Raw genomic sequence first — 23,628 nt, forward strand, 5'->3', positions numbered from 1 at the left:
CTCTAGGCATATCGCGTACAGTATAGGTAAGCGGTCATGCCTATCTTTGCTCAACTCTTTCACCCAAAACTCTCCTGTTCAGTTTTTTTTCTTCTTTTTTTCTTCTTTGTCAGCTCTACCTTGACAGCACTAAGGGTCTTGCAGCACTTGGTCTTACAAAAAATCTGCGTACTTGAAATTCGCAATATTGAGGTCATTGCCCCGCCCTACCGTTTATCCTTCAATTCGCGGTACACACGCTTCCCCGTTCGTGCCACAGCGTATGGCAATCAGAGGAGAAAAATCACCGTAATTATCAGGCCACATGGCAAGAAGACAGCATCCAGCGAGCGACGCAGAAGCCGTTTTTAAATGAGCGTACCCATTCGGGTCTCAATATCTCCTATCGTAATCTTTCGTCTTGCCCAAACGTGTCTCGCTATTGGAAACCACGCATACGCACGCGCTGACTTACATATATTTATTTGCAGGCCCGTCGTCGTCCCCCACTCGAAGAACGAGGCCTCGCCGACAGGCATTCGAACTCACGACCTCGGCCGGACGAGAGACAGCGCGAGCGAATTCACGTCGTCCACACCCTAGCCACCGGCACGCAAAAAAAAAAAAGTACGACGGGGTCACGCCGCGCAGTTCTGTGTATACGGGACACACGCCCATGCTTCCGGGCACAGCAAAATCTCGAGGTAATTAAAAGCGCTCAGCACGTGCTCAGATGAGACGCACGCGCAATGCGCGTTCAAGCCGTGTACGACAACGCGTACACTCGACGGAGCCCGGCAAAAGATTGCGTCGCGCTTGTTTTCTTGGTCGTTCCGCTTAGCGTTTCGCTTCGCTTCTCCGAGTCGCTATAGTGTGAACGACATTCGCCGACCTTGGCACACAACCCGCGGGATCTCCATTGCGCGCGTACTTTGGCGCCACGCTGAGTAAAACGATTCGTTCTACGCCAGGCTCGATATTGAGAAAGAAAGGCGCGGTGTTAACGACCAGGCGAACGAAATAAAATAACAGCCTTCTCAGAGGCTACATTGCATGATAGGATGCTACTAACTATATCCTACACTCATAGGCCGATTAATTGGTTTGGCAATAATGAACCATAAATTCAACGGCATTTTCACTAAGGAACACCAAAGTCATCGAAGACTGCGTTAACAGCGGAATAAGTTTGGCGAGTCTGCAGCGATCACAGACTAAACACACGTGTAGCTTGACAGGTGACCAAGGTCTGCCCTACACCTTCTTCCGAACAACACTGACCTCACTTTCACGCTTCATATAGCTTGCAATACACTTCAGAGTTATTGTGGGACAGATAATCCAGGCAACGCAGCTGCTGCTGCAAGAAAAAAAAATAACGGTGAAATGATCGCAATAATACAGCAGAAATACTGCAATACTGACAAAAAGAAAGAAACAAAACAGCAAGAAAGAAAACTGCACGAGACTCCAAGCTTGCTGAAAGTTGCCACGCACCACGATCTGCGGGAACAAAAACGGAACAAGCTGGGGATGGAAGATGGAGCACGAAAAAGGAAAGCAAAAAATATATGAGCAAGAAATGAAAGGCCAGACACCGCCAAGACGACCACGCCCGCACCTCGACGCCACTGATACACAAGCTGTCGCATGGCATGGGGGGGGGAAGGCCTGCCAAGCGCCAAAGGCATTGGCCACGCTGTAAGGCAAGCGCCTCGAACAATGGCCTCTGACGACTCGGCCGCAAAGGCCTCCGAGCAGCCGTGCCTGTCCCGCAAGGCGGTCAAGGTACGTCGAGGTCTTCGAGCGCTGCTGCTGCTCCGAGGCAACGTCCCCAGGTGTCGCTGCACTAGTTCCATGCATCAGCGAGCGATTACGCAGCTGGTTTTGACGGGATTCGTCACTCCTACAGGAAGAGGAGGACGGCCAGGGGATCACAAGTGGTACGATGAGGTTAGGAAATTTGCGAGCATAAAGTGGGATCACCAGGCGCGTGACGGAGGTAACTGGAGATTGCTGGCTGCTGCGTTCGTCTTTGCAGCAGACAGGCCCGCCGTGGTTGCTTAGTGGCTATGGTGTTGGGCTGCTAAGCACGAGGTCGCGGGATCGAATCCCGGCCACGGCGGCCGCATTTCGATGGGGGGCGAAATGCGAAAACACCCGTGTAATTAGATTAAGGCGCACGTTAAAGAACCCCAGGTGGTTCAAATTATTCCGGAGTCTCCCACTATACGGCGTGCCTCATAATCAGATCATGGTTTTGGCACGTAAAACCCAATAACTTTCTTTGCCAGCAGGCATGAAATAGGATAGTGTAATTGATAATGGTCGTGATCGGTGGTTGAGGTATAGTCCATGATAGAATCAGAACAAGCCAATGCGATTCTGCTGGACTTGAGTCACATTGAGACTGACCTTTCTGGCCTTCCAGATCTGTATACTCCTCGGGATCTCACCTTCGAAGTCTTCGCCTGGACTTGACAGATCCTATTATGCATTCGGAATCTCGGCTCTGGGATTGAGCCACATAAGTGTTTGCTGCTTCGTCCACGAATTTCTTATTGAGTCCATTCAATGTCACTGTTAAATTTCAATCTAGTTCGTTTCTTGTATTTTGAAATTAAATATTGATGTTTCCAACAATTTATTGATGTTCTTCCTATTTTATACCGTAATTTCGCCTCTCCACATCGCTTACGCTTTGTCAGTATGTATTTCCGTATATAACTTTCAATAATTTATCCAGTACACGGCCAATACCCCATAGCGGGTATGAGCCCTATATTTACTGAATACAAACAACTGTAGCCGTACTAAACACCGAAGATAGATGTGCATGTTGCTTTCTAGCACCACTTGCACGAATCATGTCCAGGGTGGGTATCCGCCGGGTGAAAAGTTTCACACAAATGAGAGCAAGTGGCCGCATGGTAAGTTGTCGAAAGGCAATGAATGAAGTGACAGTTGCGCGAAACGTTTAACCACGGTTCCTGAGTGTGGCAATACTCCATTGGGCGAGAATGAGGAACACCGAGGGGCTCGATTTTTTTCGTCAATTACGACCGTACACTGCAAAAAATTACAAGCTTGTTGAGTGTAAGGTTGTAAGGCTGTAAGATTTACACCTTTATTCAGCTTTAAGAGCGTACGTTATTCTACAGTGTACGAAGCAAGCGTACAATAAAGCCACGGAAAGCACAGAGAAGATTAACTTTTACGTTTGATTGACGTGTATAAATAATATGGTAAAGAAAATATGAAAGAGACCGAAAAGACACCATGCCACGGGTGGGCGATGAATATACATCATCCACATCACAGGCGTGCCAATTCACAAATTCAGATACCAAGGCAGCCTTGCCTCCCGTCGACGTTCTTGGGTTTTTGTGAATCGCGGGCACAGTATAAACCCTGGAAGTGTTAGCCAATCGACCTACGAATATTTTTTTTTTTCAAAACGGAATTCCACACCTGCATATCCCGTCGTACCTGAAACAAGCATAGCACTAGCGCGCGTTGCACAACCTCGCGCGAATTTCCCTTCTCAGTGCTATTCAGGAGAACACAAAAAGCAAGTTTCGCCTCCTCATGTATACACTCCGTGAATGACGGGGTCCGCGGCCACAATATTAACCCTGGGAGTGTTAGCCAATGGGCCAACCAATATTTTTTTTCTCTCAAAACGGAATTCCACAACTGTGTATCTCGTAGTATACCTGATACAATTATAATACTAGTGCGCGTTGCACAACCCCGTGCGAATTTTCCTGCCTCAGCGTTATCCAGGAGAGCACAAAAGCAAGTTGCACCTTCTCACGTACGCGCCGTGAACGAAGGGGTATAGGTAACGAAAAAAAAAAAAAACAAGGAAAAGAACACTTGAAAGAAGTCCGCGAATACACGCACAATTGCCGCACGACTGGTCGCTCGAGGCACTGTGCGTGTATTCTAGGGCATCTTTCACGCTCGGAAAAACACTTTTATGTAGCACGCAGTGAGCAACAGAAAGATGTATCGGGAGTTTCTCATGTTGCTCTGGAATTTTCTCGTTGACACTTTTCACCTAACTGTAATATTTGAGAAGTTGATTAATTGATTAAGACTAAATATCTAATTAGGCGGAATGTAAAAAATAATAATCTTAGTATCTGCAAGCGACGGCCAACAACATTACCTCGGTTCTGTCCAGCTACGTAGAGCATTTGCACACTTCTAAAGTTTGGCCCAAGTTAAGTGAAGCACCCTGCATAACAAAGTGTGCTGGCCTAATCACAGCGTTTCTTAAACGCACTGTGATCACGAAGTGCTGTCTCGCATATTTGCGGACGGCGGCACGGTAGAGCATCGCGAGGAATGCCAGGAATGAATCAAGGCAGCACTTAATGGATGGGTGGATGGATGCTATGAGCGTCCCCTTTGAAACGGGGTGGTGGGTTGCGCCACCAAGCCCTTAAGCAAACGTCTGGCAGCGCTCCTGGTGGCCGCCGCCGCCGCTGATTGCGCAATGCTTTCACGTTGAACGGGGCGTTATATACCGGCCTCAGCTACTATACACTTTCTCGACCAGGTCACGCGTCAGAACGCGCGCAAGAAAAGAAAGAAAAAGCTCCGCGATTTACACGGACTGCCCCGTTTTGTTGCGCAAGAGCGCGGTAACACATACGCTGACCAATTTATTGCCCACTCGTGCTCCAGCGTTGGCGAGGGACAGCGATTGGGAGTCTCCTCGTATTACTTTTAAGTGATTCTCGGCCCATCTGAGACCCGAGAGTGAAAGAAAATTCATTTAGGTGAATCTTGAGGCACGTTAGACATTCAGCGCATTACTCCCCCCTCCCACAGCGGTGATGTCGGTCCCAAAGGTTCCGAGGCAAAACCACTCGCCAGTACCAGGCATGAAATCTTGTGGCCGTGCAAGTAGTCGCCGGCATTGAGGCTGACTCGGAATGATAAAGGCTGGGCTTCGAGGCTATTGTCAAGTAAAAAACTTAAGGGGTATGCGAATATTCGAATCAAATAGTCTTCACTGGGTGGTAGTGCCGGACACTCAGGTCTACCTGCTCCTCCCCCCCCCCCCCCCCCCTCCGGCTAAGCTGTGGATGAGTGGCTGAAACTACCACCGACCCTTCTGATACGGTTCCACATGCAGTCGAGCAACTTCATAGTCTTTCCACACTATAACTAAGAGAATCATGAGTGCTTTTGAATAATTTGCCTGCACAGATCTTTTTTGAATGAACGCTAAGCTGTGAAAAAAAAACTTTTCGACGTTTATTGTATTTAAACTTATGATTATTCAGTTTGCCGTGTCGGTGCCCTCATATTTCCAGCGGCCGGGTACTGCCCCTCACGCCCTTTTTTAGCGTCGGCATGCCCGCTTTTGCATAATGATATTCTATTCTAACAAACATCATTATTCATTTATCCTTCATGAGGAGTTCAAACGCAACCGTAGAACTTCCCTAAATATTCTGAGTCAAAACGTTGCTTTGGACTAGTTTAGTCGGGACAAAACTTACTTATAGCGCTTGTGATGACGTCAATCGGCGTTTTGTCCCCTGCCCTATATATATTGTGCTAAAAAATCTAAGCAATATTCGGAGTTCTCGTCAGAATGCTCCCCCATTAAAGAATCCGCGCTTCCTGGCCACCGATGCGAAAGCAAAGGCCCCTGCGTCGACGATTAAGGAGTAATAAGCGCCCACGTTTTCACCGCCAAATTATAACAATCCAGGGGAAAAAAAACGCAGACAAGAAGGAGGGCGATACAATGACGACGTTGCAGTGCACGCAACTATGCTAGACGTCGAGGGCCGTGCGTAAGGCTGCAGGAACCCGGTCGACCTAGACGCGCCCTTTCGGAAACCTCGATGGGAAGGTGACGCGCGAGAGGAAAAGATCGAAAGAACAAAACAAAATGAGAATTGAACGCAGCACGGGCCCTGCCTCAAGAAGGACCGTCGGGAGAGGAGGGTATCCGAACGAAAGGAGAGAGAGCGGAAAGAAAGGCGAGAAAAGAAAGAAAAGAAAACGAGGGAAAGAGAAGAGTGGTCGCGCGTTTGTGGCGGCGGCGGCGGCTTCGAGAATCGCTCTCGCTACTCCGACGTCCGGAACGCCAAGGACGTCTGACGGCGTGGCGCGGTCGGGTCGGTCGCCGTCCCCGCCGCACAGAGCGGGCGGGAGAGCGGAGCCATCACCACACCGCTCCCGGGCGCCCGCTCGCTTCGACAACGAACTTCCGTGCACCGTTGCGCAAGTCGCGATACCCGGCGATCGAGTCGCGATCACAAAGCGGCCGAGCAAGCGAACAGACAATGCAGGCGCGCTGTGTACAAAATAGGATTTAGCGTGCTTACAAGATCGCGTTTAGACAGTCTTTAGACAGTCTATAATCACCGAGTCCCGATCAAAAGCTGGGCAAGCGAACAGACAATGCAGGCGCGCTGTGTACTACATAGGATTTAGCGTGCTTAAAAAATAGGACTTAGACAGTCTATAGACAGTCTGCAGACTGTCCATAGGCTGTCGAAGTCTATAAATACAATGATGGCGCGCTGTGTACGAATACCGGATGCCATCTCTTACAGAAATGGACTTAGACAGTCTATAGACTACTTATGCCGTTCTGTTTGTCTCTCGCATATAATAAATCTGCAGAATCTCTATAGAAAAAAAGTTGAGTCGATTTCCGGTCTATGGACACAAGTCGTTAAGATGTCTATTTGTTTTAGTCAACTCCAAGTTTATAGATTCTCTATAAACAAAAGTATTTCTAGTCTACACAGCAGCGTCTCTGCATCTACTCGGTGCTTACGACTTGGATGCTCGCGTGTGTCTTGACAGACCTCGACAGAAAGAAGCATGGTATAACCAGAAGAATTGGTTCAATGGCTGCTATTCAGGGCCATTATAGTTCCTGTCCCGTTTGTAGCACATTTGTACAAGAGGACTTGTTGCACGACAAGTTGGCGCGATTTACTATACCGTCTTTCTAACAGTTCAAAAGGCAAACAACATGAAAATATATATTTAGCGCATTCGCAACATGTGAGAGGGAAATATTCTACTCCACCCAGGAGCAGGAGGAAGCTACAACTATCAATATTCCGCCATGTTCATACCACCACAGAGCCAGTCATATGAAAGCAGCAGCGTGCGTGAATTGTACCAGTTCCCTGGAACTTCGCTTCAATTTACAGACGTGCAAGGGGTGCCTTTTTTGCGGGTCTTGATCAACTGACGTGTCCAAAGTGATCGACGACGAGATCAAACTTATCGCCATTTATTGCTTGCTAAAAACACGTTGTTCAAATAATCAATTTCAATGAATACAAGATAAAAAAAACAAAATTAATGTGCTGATTTAAAATGCTGTTTATTTTGCTTTGCGTACAGTGGGTGTATCAAGGGCTCATGTTGCTGTTGCACCCCGATAGGTAGCGTATTTATGTTGGTTTTGTCGCCCGTATGAGGCTCAACAGTCGGCAGTCACCCCGTATTATTCGCCAGTTACAACGTATCCGGCTTTTTGAACACGATGGTTAACGAACCCCAGGTGGACAAAATTAATGTAGAGTCCCTCATGAGCTACGGCGTGCCTAATAATCAAATGGTGGTTTCGGCCTGCAAAACCCCAGAATTTATTAAAAAAAATTTTGTGACATAGCACCGATTCATGGGAAGTTTCCCATACGGTACGTATGCGGGTTCGGTTGGCACCGGCGGCAACTTTCATTTCATTTCATTTTATTTGGGCCCATTTACAAACAAATGTAGGGGGCCAAGGTAAAAGCTGCTTTTTGGTAGCTTGAGTGGTCCCTAGCCCCCTTTACATATTGGGGACCGGAGGCGAAGAACAGTTCCAGAAATAAAAGTTGTTTTTTCGTCCCATTTCATTTCCCTTTACCTCATCATTTTGTACGCTTCAATTAAAGCAACAAATAATCTCCCGGATGGTTTCCTTGGCTTCAGTGTCTGTTGGCCTCATATGTATGATTGAAGATATCTGGAAACGGCTTGCTGTTTAGATACCTTGGCACGACCCAAAAGCGCCAAAACGCACTAGAACCAAAATGGCACCGTCTACGCTCTCTCGTGTCCGCCATATTTGGCTGCCCACTCGGCTTTGCCGAATCTCATAACTTTATTTTAAAAACGCGGCTGTGCGCTATTTCCAGTCTCCTTTCTTTGTTTTCTTGCTTGGGTCGCCGCACGGCATAACGTTGGAATGACGCGCGTAAGCACGGCGACCCGTTTCGTGCAGACACTGCACACTGCGACTTATAAAATGCGGCGTCCGCGAACGTTCAGGTTATTTGAATACAAATGGCGCGCTAATTCCAGCTATAAAAGGTGCGTCGAGTGTGCACTGTAAGCTCTAAGTGTGGGCCATATAACATATCAGATACGGAAGCTCACGTATAGACGGTGGCGCCATATTACGCTCTAGGGAGCACCGTTAAGAAGCTCCCTGGAAGGCAGCAGGTGCGCATGGAACGGCGCACGTGGCTAGCAGCGTCAGCCACGGGCCGCTGCACACGAGTCGCCAGGCGAGCCGACGCTGACGGCGAAGGCGCAGGAAAGAGACGGCGTAATGCGGTCAGCGCATTGTTGCTATCGGGAAAGCCGAGCACGTTCCGATGGCTCAGCGCACGCGCAATGCAGCCCTCGCCACCCCCCCCCCCTCCCCCCAGGAACCCCGGCGAGGGTGATCGCGACGCCTCGTGACGCGCTGGCGCGTCGGTCGGAGCTCAACTTGCGATTTCGATTCGATTCTAATCAACTTCCAGACCGTTTCGGACGGATACGAACTTCTGCTGACAAGGGTACCAGGTTAAAAAAAAAAGACAACTGGGCCGCGATTTTGTAGCGATGCCTTATGACTTGAATAAGTCATAAGGCACTACACTGCACTACACTAGTCTTATCATCCACCGCTCACGGCCGGCTGATCCTGTGGATAACGCGAGCGGACCGCCGCTCTGACCACTGACACAGCGCGATAAGCGAGAAAAGGCATTATTACCGGCAAGGCATCGCTACAAAATACCGGCCCAGGGTTGTAGAAAAGGGGGGGGGGGGCTAACTGAACCCTCTAGTGCCCAACGTATATGCATTCGTTTCATCCGTTGTTATTAACAAATTAAATTATGGGGTTTTACGTGCCCACATCACGATCTGATTAGGAGGCAGGCCGTGGTAGGGACTCCGGAGTATTTTGGACCACCTGGAGTTCTTTGACGTGCACCTAAATCTAAGTACACGGTATTTTCGCATTTTTCCTGTTTTAAGTGACACTTCGTATGTACACACCCTGCGATGTCTCATACCTGAGACGGCGTAATCTCTAAATAAACGAACGACAACTAAACGCTCTTCACATAAAGCTACGACTTGAGGGACTTGCGATAGCAATGTCAGCTGTCTCTTGCACACGCGGTATAGGCTGCTTGTTAATTCAGAAGCATAATTTAGTAACACATCTTAATATTCCACTTTAGTGTTCCTTTAAATGGAGCCCTCCTAACCCTAAATAGCAACACACCTCCCACAGGCCATAGACGTCACTCGTCACTCTCTCAAAGGGCGTGCTAGTGACCCGCTACCAAATTGAATGAGCTAGGACTCGCTTTCCACTCACCGATCACCGCAGGGTCGATATCCTGGTTGCGTCGCAGTCGTGAGTCACGTAGTATTAAGTTCTTTCAGCCAACACTGCCAGACCTGCGCAAAGAAGGAACGATCACTGAGGCAACGCGTTAAACGCATCTCTGTGACAAGCGAGAGGCGCGAAACGTTTTCCCAAGCAAACTACATGGCGCCGCGCCGGTGCCTCCGAGAGAGGCGTGCTCGCGGATTCACATTAGTTTGAAATTTGAGACGTCAAACTGGAGTACTGACGCTAGAGTTTCGACCCCAGACTCAAACATAAGAAAGTTGTTTGGCTTTCAATTTCTGCCACTCACAACCACCATTTTCTCTACGAATGAATGTAAATAGAGTTTTGAAAGAATACCTTACGAGTCTAAAGTGATTCACTGTTATGATTTACTGTTTCTTTAATCGAAACTTGCGGATCCATTCTCAATTAAAGAAGCAATTCAAGAAGATATTAACTTGACTTAATAGATCACAGTCCTGGCATTAACATGAGCGGATGCTTAATAGGCCTGAAATGGTGCCAACACACAAACGTACACGAACGAAAAACAACTGCAACTACAACAACGACAACAACAAAACTGGTGGCAAATGCAAACTGAACGTCGCACACCTTCTCCCAGAGGCATCGTCAAATTTAGCAGCATCCGCTCTATATTTAATTGTACGTAGATGAACACGAAACAATTTCATTGCATTCAAAAGTAAGGAAAGATTCCACAAGGACCTTGTGAACACTTTTCCATCGCACAAGACGAGCCAAATAGTACGGAAAAATATCATGAAATTCGCGACGGCCTTGCAGCAACCTGCGATTCTGGCGCGAAATTAAGGGGAAAAAAAGGGGGGGGGGGGGAGTCTGACTCTTAAAATCTCCGCTAAGGAGCAACGTTTTCTCAGCCGAATAAATGCACATAGGATCTCAGACCAGTAACCTCTAACTGTGTTGTGGGAGAGCGCCAGAAACACTGGGGTGTCAACCACACAAACGCTCGGTCTTCTACCCTATGCTGGAGGTAAGAGAAAGGGGGAACAGAAAGAGCAAGAGAGCGAACACGGTTTGTACGCGAGAGGAATGCACGGGAGCACTATTAACGGTGACTGAAGCCGATGCTCTTCAAGAACTGCATTACTGCGCGAATAACATTTTCGTGTCAGCGACGGAAAGCATTGAGAGATCATTAGTAAAGAGAGAGAAAAGAAAATGAAAAGGCGGGGAGGTCAGACAGGCGCTACTCCGGTTGACTACCCTACACAGGACGAAGGCGGTTAAGGCACAAAAAAAGAAAGAAAAATAAAGAAAAACGTCAGTGTCGATTTAGCAGTAAATGCGAGAGAAATTGGCCAGTATTGCGTCACACCCATCTGAGGTCCCGCATCGATGACCTAAACGGCGTTCATCACATTGGAAGGAGTTGTTCAAGAGCTCACTTGACACACGTACTGCCTCTTCTGCCGCCTCTATCTATCTCACCGATAGATCTATAGATCTATCTATCTATATCGATAGATCTATCTATCTATCTATCTATAGATAGATAGATAGATAGATAGATAGATAGATAGATAGATAGATAGATAGATAGATAGATAGATAGATAGATAGATAGATAGATAGATAGATAGATAGATAGATAGATAGATAGATAGATAGATAGATAGATAGATAGATAGTAAAAGGGGATGGGAGAGCTTAGAAGATGGATGGATGGATGAAAAATTTTACTACGGTCCTTTAGGGCGCACGCTAGCGCGCGGCGGGCCGCTCCCACGTCGGGACAGAGAGGCCGAGCCTCTCCGCCGCGTCGCGGGTCCGTTGGACAGCCCATAACCGTTCTTCGAGGTTGGGGCTGCGTAGAACCGCAAGAAGTGTTGCTTTCATCGCCGCGTAACGCGGGACACCGCCACAGCAAGCGAGCTAAGTTCGCCAAGTCATTGCATAGTGCACATGCATTTGTTGTCTGAATTTCGGGGTAAGTCTTGTGAAGGAGTAGGGGGTTTGGGTATGCTTTGAAGAGCCTGCTTAAAAATACAGGCTCTTCTAAGCTCTCCCATCCCCTCTTTACCTCGACCACGTGACCGTGTTCCCCCACTTCCCATACGTGCTAAGACACTAAAACAAGAGAACGCCGAGGGTGCCGCATTATCCGAATGTGTGCATCGACGCCACAGTTGATTATTGCGGTCTGTCGACGTCTGCGAACTGTAACAGTTTGTGTGACGCTTCCTCAGCTCGACCCATTGGTTCTCGCCCTCGAGATACGCCACATGGGAGACCTACGAGAGCTCCGTATACAGACACGAGCGACCACATCACTGTATTCGCCGGACGTTGCAAAGCTGATGGATTCGTATCGATAATAAACCTCAATAGGTTACGTTGGAAGCCGATAACTGGAAGCGTGTGAGGATGAAACGCGAGCCCTGAAGCCCCTAGAATTCCACTGGCACGTCAACAAACTTTTGGCTAATGTTATGATTTAACTTTTTCCTTTACTGTCCCTTTAAATATTTCTACTTCGTCGCACGTCTGAAAAGGAGGTCGCGTACACCGAACGCGACCCTCGGTGACGCGTGTGCGTCCATCCCTCTGCGATAGCGATTTGCACGAGCCGTTCGACCCGTCGACGGAGGCAGTCATGGCAGTCAGGCAGGCATTAGGGCGCATGAAAGCGGATTTGCCCGAAGGGTAATTCTCGGCACGGGATGTCCTTGACGCCAGTGGCGACCCAGTTGAGACCTTCCTTTCTTTCTTCTTCCTCTCTTTTGTTTCCATCAGTCGAATATTAAACACCGGTCGCGCCACGAAGAAACCCGTGCCAACCAACATCAAGCGACGCCAAGCCTTCTTTCCTTTCCTTTCTTTTCTTTTTTTCGCCGCTTTCATTATAATTTTTCTACTTCATTTCAACCTTATCTGTCTTTTTCTTTTTTTCCTTAACGTCAGGCAAGAGGAGATATCGGTTAAAACCGCACCAGCTACTACTACTCGGCTCTTAGACACAAATAAAAAACGTCGCGGTCTGGGGATAGTACTGGCACAATGGTTGCGCGAGGAGGTCGTACAACGGCGCCGATCCACGCAGTGGTATACATATCACGTGAAAGAGTCGGTAAAGTATAGAATGACTAATACAAGAAAAAGTAAAAGAAGGCCGGTAGGGGGGGGGGGGGGGGGGGCAGGGGAGGGCGATACCACAACAAACGCGAGTGACGGAGCATAAAACCGTCCCTAAAAGTTGTGACCACATTTCCATGCTAATAGAGAAGTCGTCCACTGCTCTGAAAGTTGTCCCTTTGAGGTTGCGAATTGGTCATGGTTCAAGAATTGTCCAAAGTGACGAAGGGTGGTTTCCCGGATCCCTGGACTTGTTTAAAGTAAGTCAAAGGGACAAAAAGGCATACCATAATAGAATCTCTTGGTAAAAGACATTTCGGCGTTTTTGACAGCGGCTACACCCTGGCCTATAGGTAATGGTTTATCGGTAGAGGACTATGTCGTATATACTAAAAGAACTAAAGACCACCCAACCTGGCTAGTTTCGACGTCCTTCTTTACGCCCACAATAGCCAAAATACGATAACATGTACTTTCACATGCATGACCTCAAACCCACCTACGGGCGTTAGGGTTCGGGTGCAATTTGTAATTAATAATTTTCCTTCAGAATATTGAAAGCATAATTTCTAAACAGTATTTTGTCCATCTGTACAGTTTTAGTGTTGTTCATTAAAGTCTCTTTAAAAGTAGAATATTTCCATAGCGTTTAACGTTTTGAAACTGCGCAGAAGGTTACGGAGACGTAGTATAGTAGCGGGCTCAGGAGTAATTTGACAAACTGGGGTTCTCTGATTGATTGATTGATTGATTGATTGGTCGATTGACTGACTGATTAATTCACTGGCTTACTGATTGATTGATCGACGTCCTAAAGTAACACTGGGGCAGCGAGAGACGCCGAAGTGGAGGGCTGCCGGTTAATTTTGACCAACCGGAGCTTTTCAACGTGCACCTAAACATGAGTTCACGATTTTTTTTTTTTTTGCATTTAGCTCCCACAGATATGTGGCCTCCGCGGCAGTATAGAACACGTTCTATTTCGCCATGCGTCACCGTCATCGAATATACGATCACGTCGCCATCGGCCCTCATGTCCCAAGAATCCGGCGTGGTCGCTGATCGCGCGACCTCTGATGTCTGCGTGTGGTACAGCGCGCCACGACATCGTTATCACCCTCCTCTACCACCCTCTCTCCCCCTTTCTCTCTGCCTGAGCCGTCGAGCGACGCTTCAAGGACGGGTGGCGACCTACACGGCGACGGCGGGCCACGCGCGTGCATTCAAAATATGCCAATATCGCTGTCCCCCCCCCCCTTTTTTTTTTTCTTTCTTGCCGTGGTTATCGTAACGCGTTCGGCTGCTCGAACGGTGCAGGTTGGCGAGTGCCCCGGCGTCAAAGACGTGGTGGCGCGCGTGAGAAAAAAAAAAACAGCAGAGGGTGCATAGTATGCCTTTCCCTTAGGCAGCCTTCATGCAACGCTGTTTGTAGGCTCCCTACTTTCGCTTTCGCGCGATCAAGCTTGCCCGCTTTGCGGACGCACACTGTTAGCTTAAAGGTATACACCAATGTAACATACTAAATCAATTTAGGTTACAGAGGTGGCATACATACATGCATACATCGAGCGGAGAGAGATCGAGATTGATGATTTCTGGAGGAAATGACGGCTAAAAAAGCTTCCCTCTCTGTGATTTCTCTTGCGAATGTGGGGTCAAATTTCGCGATGCCATTTTTTCGTGAGTGCTGTTTGCCAGTGGCGGCCGACCGCCTTGGGACCGGCAGTGGAAATACACAGGAGGCACTGTGGCCAAATTGTCATCGCTGCTTACATGTGGTCCACGCCAACCCATTCTTATGGATTCGGGGCGTTTGATGAAGGAAAAAAAAGAAAAAAAAAACGAAGCTTGGATTTGAATAACTGGAGAAGGAATTACACTTAATATTATTCCAATCAGGTCGCTGTGTGGAATGCGAGAGAAACAGCGAGCCAGAGCACACCCGTTCGCTCGAATTCCACTTAGCAAAACTCATCATTAGAAGAACAAAAAGTATAATTCCCACCCCAGTTATACAAAATCTTTCTTTTTTTCTTTCTTTCTTAATCTGAATCGAGAAAGCGTGTTGAATCGCTGTGTACTACTGCAACTGAACACGCAATGCGGTTTGTCCTTCTGGCTTGTTATCATCAAGCAGTGAAGTTAAGGGTGGATAGGTCCGGGAGGAGCACTGGAGGAGGGAGTTCGTGACCGACATTCTTTATATTTTATACGCAGTCCACGTGCCTTATCGTAAACTGATGGGGGGGAAATATGCAGGACCTGAAGGTGAGGGTAGAGAATTCTCAGACGACAACGGTTCGGCCAGACTCGTGTGATTCGGTGCAATAAATGAAAGATCACGTCTCTGGAACGCTCTAGGCCTCCGTTGCACTGCGCGAAGCTAAATAGCCCACCCAGAGACGTTCATTAGAGATGCGCCTCCTGCTTTGTTAGCTTTACCGTGGGAAAGTACGAAAGCGGTCGAAGTAGTGTAGCCGGGGACACGCAGACACCACTATCTCCGGATAATTGCGGTAAAGAAAAGAAACAAACGAAGTCATCCAGATAAACAAGGACAGTACGATTACAGTTGGCGTCTGCTTAAGAGTAAAAAAATGCGCTGAAGAATATCACGAAAGAATCGGTTGATTTGTCCGCGTGTTTCTGTGGAACTTCGCCCCACACGCAGTAAAAGGTAAGAATAGGATCTACTAACTGGGCTGAGCGATATATATCTGCGCGCTTTCTTTGACCAACCGAGTTAGGACATTTGACCGATCTGCTTGCCTGCTTGTATAACACGCCAAAAGAAAATTATTTTAAATTACCAAGCAGATGACGACGAAGAATCCAATAACGATTGCGAAGAAGCTAATGACGAGGGTGAAGACAACGAGGCAGCATACTAAGAACACGACGAGGACAAGGAAGGAGACGTTAAAGACAAAGACGAATCCAAAGAGGACAAAGTCGAGGGATGGGATGAAGAAGGCGAAGACTACTAGTAAGAAGACAAGGACGAAGCTGAGGACAAAAAAGTTGAGGGAGGTTATGATAAAGAAGTCGAACGAGACAAAGAAGACAACGAGAAGGAAGAAGAACGCCATGAATGTAAACGAGATAAAGCCGAAGACGGCGAAGTTGAGGAATATCTTGATAAAGAAGGCGCTGACAACGTAAAGGAAGACAAAGAAGTAGACGAGGAGTTCACCCTTTTTCTCGAATTCCACTTAGCAAACTGATCATTAGAAGAATAAAAAGAGTAATTCCTTCTCCAGGTATGCAAGTATGAGCGCGTGATTGGCACGGGGAAGTCAAAGATGAAGGCTAAGAAGACGTACGATACATAGTAGATGAAGAAGACACAGATGAGGAGGCAGAAGACCACGGGCACGAAGTACAAGGAGATGAAGAGAACGAAGACAATGATGGTGAATACAATGATGACGAACAGAATGAAAGAAAGAAAGAGAGAAAGAAAGAAAGAAAGAAAGAAAGAAAGAAAGAAAGAAAGAAAGAAAGAAAGAAAGAAAGAAAGAAAGAAAGAAAGAAAGATCTAGCCCAGTGGTCACCACGGACGCGCTCTTTGATCCGCGAGCACTGAGCGAGCAGTTGGGGCCCGAGCGATTTGCAACCGTGCCCGCGGCACGAGGAGAAGGTATAGTGCGTTCGTACGGACAGGTATGCAGCATGCGAGAATTAAGTGCACGCTGACACGAAGAAGGAAAAAAAAAACGGTAGAGACGATGACGACGACGAGGCCAGACCTGGATACGGAACGCGTACACGGTGGGGCACGCGGTAAAAACGGGGCCGAAGGAATTTGCCCGAGAGGATAAAGACGAAGGGGAAAAAAAAGTACGCGAGGATCACAGGGATACGCGGATAAAATAAAGAGAATCGAAAGAAACACTGCTAGAGTTCGCGGGAAAAAAAAAAAGAATCACCAGAGAGCCGAGTTAGGAAAATGAAGGGGGTTTGCTTAATAAGCTCTGGACACTCGGACGTGTTTTTTTTTTTTTTAACACGAAAGTGTTTTATTCCGGGGTCCACCAAGACTTCACTGACGTATTTCCGTCACGGAAATACGTCATGGAACATAATACAAAGAAAGAAACCAGAAGAAAAAGTTCCACAAACATGCAAAATTTGGAAATCGAACCCACGACCTCTCGGTCCGCGACGATAGATCGCCGAGCGTTTAACCCATTGCGCCACAAACGCATTTGCAGAGAGCTACACAGACGCGCCTTATATATCTAACACTCCTCCGTGTACCCGCGCTCTTGCTCGGGGCGGTGCCGCCGCCTACGAGCAGAAAAGAGAAGTACTGCATTATCACACTAACGCGCACCGACAGTGAACGCTTCGGTGGTCTCATCACTACGACGCCTCGATGCCAGCATTCGAAGGGACGCTGGCATCAAGAAGCACTACCAACGCCACCTAGGTGGCGTTGGTAGTGGCGTTCACCGTACTCAGCACAGCGGAGCGTGGCCTCTGCAATTAGCTCTGAAAATGTTTCTGAAGTTGATCGCGGAGGCTGCAATTACGACGCGCTGTACGCGCTGATTTGACTCGGTGACGATTCAGTTACGTGCTTTGTCTTGCGCGTTGTATTAGTGTGTCAGTTACGTGCTTCGTCTTTCGCGTTGTGCTAGCGTGTGCAGCGTAGTGCAGCTTCCATATGCACGACGGTTGCTCATGGTCATCGACGTTGGTAGTCGTGATGGAGGAGACGTGCCACCAGGCGTCAGCGTGGGTGCATCAACGCCTAAGGGCGCTTTAGCCACAAAACACCAATAGACATTATATATCAATGTGCAATAAACATTACACTACTTCTGTGAAGACACGTTTTACTTTCGTGTTCTATACCGATTCCTATATAAGAGGGATCAACCACATTTTTTCTTTTTTTTCGGCGAGTGGCCGCTCGATCGTACCGCATAGTCTCGCGTATAGGCCGGAGGCACGTGGAAGAAAGAATCTTCCACGTACGTGCTTGCGACACCCTCCGTTCCCAGAGGGATAATTATAGTCCGCAGCAAAGCTTCGGGACTGCTTCTTAATTGCGTTCGTAAGAGGGACTGGTTTCCTGTAACCATGGTAACGTGTACCCCAGTGCCCCTTTGCATCCATTCTGTAGCTCGACTACAATAACTCCTATCTTTTCTCCGCATTACACGGCCTGTCAAACTTCATTTCATCCTCTTAATCTCGACTATATATAATGTAATTAATCCCCATTCGCTCTCTCTAATTCATAATACCGTGTTCCCGTCTCTTAGCGTTGAACCCATCACCTCCCGCTCCAATGCTCGGTGAGCCCTCTGTCTCATCCGACAGTCTCAGGCCCCTACTTTGACTTATGACGCAATCATTCATCATGTTGAGCGTGTAGATCAAGTCATCGCGTCTGTAAGGTCTGCTGGCAGCAACCTGACGCGGTACCCTCGTACCGGGGACGTCCCCACGCCCTCACTCATTCTCATCGTGCTCACCCACATGCCCCAAGGCCACGACTTACGGCTGGGCGAGCTAGACCGCACCAACCGAAGACCTGCGCCATAATCTGTTGCTGCTCCTGGTGCGTCACGTCCTCCCCGTCCAAAGGGACCAATGGCACCCGTCGACAATTCACACCAGAGAGCGCCACCTCTGCAAACGAAAACGACTCGGGGTGCTTATCCTGAACATGGTGAAATACCGCCATATTGCAGAATCAGCCATCTTGTCAACTGTGATTGATTTGCCCAGAGGGCTGATACGGCCTCTCTGATTGGATCGAAATGCCGCCATCCCAAAATTTGGCAATATGGCGGAACTTGAGACGTCCGGAACAGCATCCTCGGACAACCAGTCGTCATGCAATAAAGTATTTCTCCTTTTTTCTTCTTTGTTTCTTCTCAAGTTTGTTTGTATTAAGATTTGTCGCAGTAAGATTATGTGAAACGCTCCTCTCTCCCTCTCAACAATAATTGTGAAAACAACGTAAATGAGTGACAACGTGAAGTTGGCAAAAGTGCATGGCCCGTTGTCGCTACGTGATGGTCGTTACATGATTTTCGCGCACGGTTATACCTTGTTCTGCAAGCGCCGTATAGTAAAGAGCCAGCGACCGGCGCCACAGATATTGGGCATGCGCAGTTGACGCGTCGTATAGAGGCAACAAACAAAGCGCTATTTTTTATTATTTCTTTTTTTGGTGGAAGAAGCGCCTTCCGTTGTGGTCATATAGGAGCGCGATCACACGAATGCGGCTATTAAACGGCCGTATGCGGTACTCACGCCAAGACTGCACGTTGTGCACTTTGTATACTTTGCGTTTGTATCATCAAACGCTGCAGGTTCCTCGTGCAGAAGGATGTAGATTATTTGCCAGCAGCACCGGTGTTTTAAGCGAGCGTTATTTCGAGCGCCACGCGCACTCAGCGCGAAGTGGTTTTTCGTGCACCTTCTCCCGAAACGGCGAAAAAAAAAAGGAAAAACTGGCTCAGAGTTCGTAATAGAGGAAGTGCTTCCACGCTCCTTTGCCCCACTACAGCGATACGCCCAATCGTGTCCTTTATAGACGCCGCTACGCCGCGTACACACGAAAAGAGACCCGCTGCCCGTTTCTGTGTGTACGCTAAACGTCTCAATTGCGCCTTGTACCGCCGACCGGTTGCACACTCGATCGCGTATAGCCTAGCCCCCGGCACGGTAGCAATGATCGAGGCCGCATTCTTTTCCAAACGCGCATGATTCACGAAGCCTCGAACGTGACGGCGTCCATATACGGCCGCTTGGGGCCACACTGGTGTGATCTCTCTATATAAAAAAAAAAATGTTAAGAAACACTCGAGGACCGTGAGACCATCTTGTACGACGACGGCATAACGACCACGGTGGCACGATGGTGTCGACAGTATACAACAAAAGCCGACGTTAACGATTGTGACAAAAAAAAAAGAAAGCACGGCGGCGGCGACGACAACGAGGTGATTTCGCAGTAAAGCGTGGCATATGGCATCCTGACTGAGCATAATTCCCACGGACTCAATGTAATTCCAACGGGAATCAGATAGCGCAAGACAGGGGTGATTGGGGAGCGCTGGGAGAGGCCTTCGTCCTGGAGTGAACATGAAAATAGATTGGTGACGATGATGATGATGACGATATGCAATGAAAAAGACGATGCGTGAATCGTGGCCCGATGACGCGCGCCGCCCCTTAACGGAACGAATGGACAGAGCCACTGGCGAAACCAGACCAGGGGGAGGGGGAGTGCCCTCTCCTCCCCCCCCCCCCCCAGCACCCCCCTCCCACATTTCTCCGGCGAGCCAGTCTGGCCCTTCTGCCACACGACACGGCCTTGCTTACATACACTCGGCAGGAAATACGTGCGCTGAGAAACAAAAGCGTGCATTAAAGCACCTACTCTTTCTAAATTTGCATGAGCCTCCCACTCCCTTGATTCTACCCTGGATTCGCCCCTGGACAGAGCAAACTTGCTTTCGAATAACTGTCTATACGCTTTCTATAGAATGTGTAAATATATTTGGCGCTGAGCCGTGCTTCCTCAAGGGCTGCAGAAGATAGCACCAACATTTCCCTTTCCACACGAACCACTTACTGTAAATATATTTATGCCAGCGTATCGTCTCTCTTTAAGAATCAAGCACAACTCTATGCCACGCCTCTGCTCGCCTCCCGGACCAGCGCACTCCTTCAATATAAAGTTCGAAACAGAACTCCGAAACTTCAATTTCCAATAACTTCAAACTGCAAACTTCAACTTCAAACTCAAATAAAACCGCAAAATAAAGTTCAGCTTTAAGTTCAGCGCCACGTGTTTCCATTCTGTCGTCCTTGTCCAATGCGCAGGGGAAAAAAAGAAGGAAAAAAAAAAAAAAGAGCACATCGCTCAATCTTGGTATCTTCCACAAGGACTGACGAATAGGAGTCACCCTATAAATCTCGCCCGGTCAGCTGTACTGGCTCGCACAGTAGGAAAAATCTCGAACGCGCAATCATCGCGTCTTCTCAGAACGCCACAGCGGCGTCCCTCGGGCTACACACTTTGCTTCGTTTCGTTACAGTGTACTAGAAGAGTTGTAGTGCGCTCACAACGCGGCAGAGCTTGACGCACTTCGTGTCGCCGCCGACAGGTGGCGCAGTTCGCAGCGTCACCTGAAACTTTCCTACGCGTCGCGGTAGAACAGCTATCGGGTGTTGCTGTTTTCACCGTATAAAAGTAAAATGCACGACGTGCAGCGCACGAAAGTTCTTTTGGTACACCTTCGCAGTTTGCAGTGAAAGAAATTACTATTGTTGCGGCTGATCTACAGAGGGTTGGCGTTGTTTTGAGCCGGAGGCACGGATGAACTAGCCTTGCTATTCATGCTGTTCTGTTAATGGCTTGATACGGCCGCTGCAGTCACGGTAGCAAGGGGCACTCGAGTTTTTTCTGCAGCTGATCGATAAAATGGTCAGTGTGGTTTCGCCGCAACGACCGCACATCGGCGTTTCCAGCACCACCGCGCCGAATTAAACCACCACTTCGTTTTTTTTTTTCGCAGGTAAGGCGTGCAGCGCAGGCCTTACCTGCACGTTGCCCCATATATTCACGAAATATTTAGGTATCACTGCTGCACAATTTATGCTGGTTAGCTGGTTATTTATGTATTAGATCTTTCGTAACGTTAATGGGACATGTATTCGAAAGGATGAAAATACCAGGTACACCCGTGAGCAAAAGCATACGGACCACAAGGTCGCTGAAACAACTCAATTTCTTCGTAATTAACATGCATAAATTCAAATTGACGAGTACACTGGAAAGCTCGCAATGCTAAGATTGGACTGCAGTCCTAAATTTCAAGTTGCATTCGCAGGTAGTTGAAACAAACGGCTTTATCGCGCAATCCCTGGTCCGTATACTTTGCTCACGGGTGTACACTTATGCATGCAATACCAATGTTTATTTACAACGAAATAAAGAATTATCCCGGAAGCACTGGGAGCAGCCGGTGAAAACTCCGAATAGCTACTGTCTTGTGCGCTTCGGCTTTTCTTCGCGGGTGCTTCGTCCCTTTCACACCTTTTCCTTTTGTTGCTGGGCTTAGGTGTCGTCTTCATCAGGTACTGCGGTAAATTCGGAAGAATCGTAGGAACAGCGTTTTCTGATAGCAGTGGTAATTGTCACGAGGAATGCACACCTCTGCATTCTATAAGGTGCACAAGTCCCTAATTATGAATCGCGGTTCGAAGTGTAACTCGCAGATCGCGCAAGATTCCTCCAGTGTCTTATCTGCACGGTTGAGGTTCCTCTCCCATTCCTTTCGCCATTCTTCATCACGTGGAACGCTGAGCAAAGACGCCTTTGGTGCATCTTTCACGCGACTATAGCCAGTTCTGCACTCGGGAGCAAAACAGTAATTTCGACGGCGGCTAGCCATTCTCACTCCCTCAGAGTGCACATTGAGTAAAGCGTCAAGCACAGAGCAAGCAGAGGGGATACTGCTGCAAACGCCGGCGGGACTTGCAGTCGAGAGCCGACAACGTCGATATTAAGTGGTTCAGTTTCAGTAAGGAAAGGTTGGCTCTATCTTCTGCAGCCCTTGAGGGAGAACGGTCAACGTCGCGATCCAACAGCACGCACTCCATACCAAGATACCAAGCGAGCGAAGTTTTCAGGAGAAACTGGCAGCAGCGCCTCTGGCGGGCGCCGGAGCAGTCGACGCTGAGTGCGCCGCGGCGCCGCGGCGCAGAGATAGGGCAGTGAGCACACTGCCCCTATTCTAGTACACTGTAGTTTCGTCCTGGATACACTTCTCCCACAACCCCTCGGGCCCTGCTAAATGGCATGCCTGCCGCATACCTTGCCTCCTCGAGTCGAAAAACTTGCCAACCTCAGCCCGGCACTACCAGCGTTCAGCTTTCCATACTTATTTCTTTCTTTTCTGTGTTTCTCTTTCTTTATTCATTTCTTTCTTTCTCTCGTTTCTTTACTTTGTTTCGTTTTCTATATCTTTCATCACTTCCTTCCCCCTTTCTTTCGTTTGCTTCCTCTATTTCTTCATTTATTTAATTTTTTTTCTTTCATTAATTGCTTCCTTACTTCCCTCCTTCCTAGCTCCCTTCCTGCTTTCTTTCAGTATTTCCTACCATCTCAATTTTTTTTTTACTTTCGTTCCTTTTCTATCTTTCCGCAGTCCTTTCCCTCGTTTTCTTTCTTTCGTTTCATTTGCTTCTTTCACCTTACTCTGACGTTCCCTCACCCTCACCGTTTCATCCCAATTTAAGGACAGAATATTCCCGTGCGAAGGTGCCTGTTCCCCATATTAGCTCGAGGCGGGTAAATAGGGGCATCACTTGAAGACACCGCCCACGCAGACAACCTAAATCATAGCCGAAAAAAAAATTAATCCACGTATGACGGCAAATAACGGAGAAAGCACGCAGGAAGGCAGCATTATAAATAAGGCAAAAGAAAAGCAGGTGCAAAGCCCGAGACAAGTGGCGGCATAATTTTTGTTGGAGGGGCGACGATGCGGAGGATTTGCGAGGATCAGAGGCGCCGCCCTCGCTGGTTCGTTAATTTCTCTCGCTTTGTTTTTGCTAGTCACTTTGTTAATATGGCATGCATCTGCGCCTCTGGTATCTTACCGCGTTCATTAACCAATTGTTCCTGCATAGCTTAGCACGTTACCTTACAGTTACGCCAGAGTGATGTGAGGCGTTATGAAGGAAGATGGCTAAATGGGCTGTGAGGAACTATAACACACGGTTGAGCGCACGACCAGCAAAAGGAAAACAGAGAAGAAAGGGAGAAAAGAAAAGCAAAGAAGAGAATTGCAATCCACACATAATTTTTTTTTGGTTTCATTTATCCAGTTGATTTA

At 48.0% G+C, this 23,628-nt stretch overlaps 1 protein-coding gene across 4 annotated transcripts in view; it reads right to left on the bottom strand.

Moving 5' to 3' along the window:
- LOC119453386 (protein dimmed) overlaps positions 1-23,628 on the bottom strand; it is a 510,248-nt gene that overhangs the window by 391,276 nt on the left and 95,344 nt on the right. For all 4 annotated transcript variants that reach the window (XM_037715426.2, XM_049667836.1, XM_049667832.1 and 1 more), the window contains exon 2: positions 9,620-9,702. The gene's annotated coding sequence lies outside the window, so the exon portion shown is untranslated. The remainder of the gene's footprint in view (positions 1-9,619; positions 9,703-23,628) is intronic.

This window comes from Dermacentor silvarum, chromosome 5 (assembly GCF_013339745.2).
Source record: "Dermacentor silvarum isolate Dsil-2018 chromosome 5, BIME_Dsil_1.4, whole genome shotgun sequence".
Taxonomy (NCBI): domain Eukaryota; kingdom Metazoa; phylum Arthropoda; class Arachnida; order Ixodida; family Ixodidae; genus Dermacentor; species Dermacentor silvarum.